This window comes from Urocitellus parryii, chromosome 1, assembly GCF_045843805.1.
Source record: "Urocitellus parryii isolate mUroPar1 chromosome 1, mUroPar1.hap1, whole genome shotgun sequence".
Classification (NCBI taxonomy): Eukaryota; Metazoa; Chordata; class Mammalia; order Rodentia; family Sciuridae; genus Urocitellus; species Urocitellus parryii.
In genome coordinates this window covers 103,917,673-103,921,789 of record NC_135531.1, presented here as the reverse complement: position 1 = coordinate 103,921,789, position 4,117 = coordinate 103,917,673, and the positions used below count along the sequence as shown (strand labels likewise).

The window sequence follows — 4,117 nt, the reverse complement described above, 5'->3', positions numbered from 1 at the left end:
AGCTGTGCAGAAGAGCCCTGTAGAGTTTGATCCTCTGACATTTCCTGGGGGAAAACCTAGGTGTGCAGAGATGTGTGGCCCCCAGAAGGAGAGCAGAATCAGCCTCTTATCTGTTGAACCTTTCTCTCTCTTAGGTCACCACATTAGCCAGGGCTGCTCAGCCAGATGATGATGGGTCAAGGTCAGGATACAACTTGCAGGGTCCAGTGCATAATGAAAACACAAGGTGCAGGAGCCAGCCAGATGGATGAAGTAGAGCAGAAGAAGTGACCTTCTGCAAGCTCACCTAGAGTGGCATGGACCTTGACCTGCTGCTGGACATGTCCTACTGGATGCACATCCAGCTGTATAGCATGTAGCAGCCAGGGTCCCTAAACCAAGGGCAGCGTAGAAAGCAGCTGCAGCACCTGCTCAAGACCAAAGAAGGAGGGTCCACCCATAGAGAAGCCGTAGGTAGTGAAGATGCACCTGTGGGACAAGATCATCCTGCTGGGGTGGTGAGCAGGGGCATTGGCATCTGCAACACAAGACCTTCAACCAAGTGCAGATCCAGCCAAGAATCAGCTACTACCTGGGTGAATTTCTCCACCACCGACAAGCCCGTGAAGCACAGCCACCCTGGCAGCAGGCTACCCACTCCTTCAGCTTCATCCCCCTTAACGTAGCCTGCTGGTTCATAAAGGCTCACACAACCAAAGAGAGAAAGAAAGTTTTCTGTTCAAAACTTATCTAGAATCTCAAGACGGCAACAGCAGAACATTTCAACCAGGGCCACGAAGTAGACCCTGGTCAGAAGCTCACTCTTAGACATAACAGTGAGTCAGGGCTCCCCTTACTGCTCAGAGAAGGTCTTCCCATGGTATGGGTGGAAGCACTGAGGTCCCAAAAGGAAAGTGGTAGAGCCCAGGTTTCCACAGCACAGTGAAGGCTGCTTTTAGAAGGGAAGGGCCTGTCTGGGTTGTTGCTGGACACAGATGAGCACAGGACACAGCATTGGCTGCCTCAGCGGGGAAGGCCCCAGGTTTCCAGGTCAGGAAGTGGGGACACGCTGGTGAAATGGTTCTCAGAAGTCATCTGGAGCTCTGGGCTGCACTCGGGGGCCCAACCTTTCAAGAGGTCAGTGAGAATCAAGACGAGAGAAGCCGGAGAGGACTGAACTCACTCTGAGCTGGAATAATGAGGACTGCTGGGACTGGAGGAAGAGAAGGCCTGGCAGGAGGGCTGCGGCTGGGCACAGGCAGGGCACAGCTGGGACTTGAGAGAGAGAGCGCTGCCGACTCAGATCCCTACCTACCCATTAGGTTCTATGAGGGGCTGTCCATCATGAGATGGGTATGGCAGAGAGTGAACTCTCCATATGGAAGGGACACAAGTGACTGCTGGGAGTCTCCAGTTAGGGATACCTGTTCTGGGGAAGGGAGGGTTGGTGCCCTCCAATTCCAAGACTAGGCTAAATCAGACCTAAATGGTAGGCGTGGTTGGGAAGAGGTATAGGAACTCATGTATTCATTCGACGCATACGTATTGCCACATCCCTCTGCTGACACTGTGTTCAGCACTGAATGAGTGCCCCCTCAGGGGGGTGTGTGTGGGGGGAGCAAGTAGGAACCTAATGATCATAGTAAAAACAAAATAACATCTTGGCGAGAGCCAGAAAGAGGGAATCAGAGAAGTCTTGAAGGAAGCAGTGCTGTGTGAGTCAGGCCCCTGGTGAGTGGGGAAGGACGTTGTGGCAGAGGGGCAGTCTACACGGAAGCCCTGAGGGCTGAGGGGACCAGGTTCCCCTAGTACTGAAAGACCAGTCTTGAGTGGTGGGTGTGGGAGTTGAGTCTGAGCCCAAGAACAGTGGGAAACTGGGGCAGGGTTCAGAGTGACGGAAGTATAGCCAGGACTCAGGTGATGGCTGAGAGATGGGCCCAAGAGGCAGGGGACTTTCTAAGCAAACAAAGGACTGTGTTCCTGATCAGGGAGAGGGTAGAGCCAGGGATCCCTGGAACTTGGGGAGTCACCAGCACTGTGCCCGCCCTAGGCTCTGCAGACACATGCTGAGAGGGGCTGCGGCCATTCCTGCGGATTTCTCCCTCTTTGACTTTCTGACCCCTAGCTCCATGCCTTTTCACCTCTCTGAGGTGGCATATCGGCGCTAGCATAATAACCACAGCAATCTCACCGCTATTTATTGAGCATTTTCTAAGTGCCAGGCATCGTGCCAAGCCCTCGGCATGCATCACCTTGATTCATAATTCCCCCAGCCCAGGGAGGTAGGATTGTTATCACCATTCTGCAGAAAAAGAAGCTGCAGCTCAGAGGGGTGAACTCACCCACCCGAGGCCACACAGCAAGTCAATGCCCTATCTGGAAGCTTTTCTTTCCTGCTTAGGTGAGCTGGCCTATAGGATAGTGAGGATGGTAGGCCTGTGTAGGCCTCCCCACCCCCAACTTGTTAGCTGGAGTTTGCCTAAGCAAATAGCTGGTTCCTCTTCCTCCTCTGGCTTCTTCATGCAAAAGAGCCTCTGCTTTCCCCTGCCTTTACCCCTAGGGGGACCCCCCAACCAGTGTCGTCAACAATTCTCAGTTGACATCCCCGGTTCCTCCTCCCAAGGACACTCTAACCTTGTTTAAAAGTCACATTCTGAAATTGCAGGTCCTCCCCCACCTTGGCCTTTGACCTACCATATGACCTTGAGCCCTTGGGCCTAGGCTCCCCATGTTCCCACTGGGGACTGGTAGCCTCCGGCGGCAGGGCAGCCCTGGTGCTGTGCCTGAGTGCAGAAGCCCCCACGTGTCCTGGCCCTGTAGGCAGCCTCTTCCTCTCTGACAGCCCCTTATCTCTGGGAGTGGCTCTTTATGGGACCCCTCCTTCCCCTGGCTCCCTGGGTGGGCCCCTCATCCCCCTGGAAGCTCTCCCTCCAGGCTGCTCTCACACACCCAGCCAGGGCCTCCTGGGGTGGGGTGCACAGATGACGGCCTCATAAAGATCTTAGCGATAAAGCGCTAGGAAGCACACGTCTGTGGGTTCGATTCCCAACAACCCTTCCCCCAATATGAGTGACAACTTGGTTTTTAATTGGGTTTACAGCCCTGGAATCTAGGCTTAATAGAAGAACCCAGGACCAGCCTCAGGCCCACAGTGCACCCACCTCCATCCAGCCTCTGGAAACTCTCTAACCTCAGTTCAAGGGCTTTGAACTGGGGGCCAGGTCCAGCCAAGCACAACCTCGCTTGTCACCTTCCTCTCAAAGTCGGCTTCTACCTCAGAAGCCAGAATAGCAATTCTGCCCTTCCTACCTCCAGGGGGCAGATGTGAGCCCCGGAGTGGGCGGTGGGGCTCCTGGGAAGCCTCTTTTTTTAAAAAATATTTATTTATTAGTTATTGGCGGACACAACATCTTTGTTTGTATGTGGTGCTGGAGGATCGAACCCGGGCTGCACGCATGCCAGGCGAGCGCGCTACCGATTGAGCCACATCCCCAGCCCCCCTGGGAAGCCTCTTTACCTTCAGGCCTGCCCTCCTCCCAACCCCTTCCCTCTCCTCCTTCCCCCTCCAGAGGCTGGATGTGCCACCTGCTGGCACTCTAGAGTACTACAGGAGGAACCAGCCCTTGTAGCCAGGTGTCTGATGGCTGAAGCCACTGATTCTTCTCTGGGGGGAACAGAGGCATGGGAAAGGGAGGCATTCCCGGGGGACGCAGACGCATAGGGAGCAGAAGCGATTCTAAAATCAGGGCCTGGAGCAGACTGCCCTCATGAGAAGGAGCACTGTGTTTGACCTGTGGTGCAGAGAGATACACAGATCAGGGAAGAAACAAAGGTCACATAGCGAGTTAGTGGTCAAAGCACGGGCTGGGACTGAGAAGTCCCAATTTCCTGTCGGGATGCACTGTTGTGGCCTCTTGGAGGGACGAAGAACTGGGGGCAGAGGTGGAGTGAGATTCAGTTCACAGTTGCCCACGCCCGCACCCTGCCTGGCTCCCACTCCCTTAGCCCTTCCTCTGCAGTGTGCCACAGTTGCCTACCTTCATCCCCACCCCATCTTCCATCTCATCACCTCATCTCAGGTGTCTTGGTGACACCTGAGGCTCATCCTTTGTTTAAACTTCTGCAGTGACTCTTGTGG

General features: G+C 54.6%; 1 pseudogene; it reads left to right on the top strand.

The window, feature by feature from the left end:
- Positions 1 to 243: 243 nt before the first annotated feature.
- LOC113201103 (small ribosomal subunit protein uS19 pseudogene) lies at positions 244 to 3,608 on the top strand (annotated as a pseudogene).
- Positions 3,609 to 4,117: the final 509 nt, after the last annotated feature.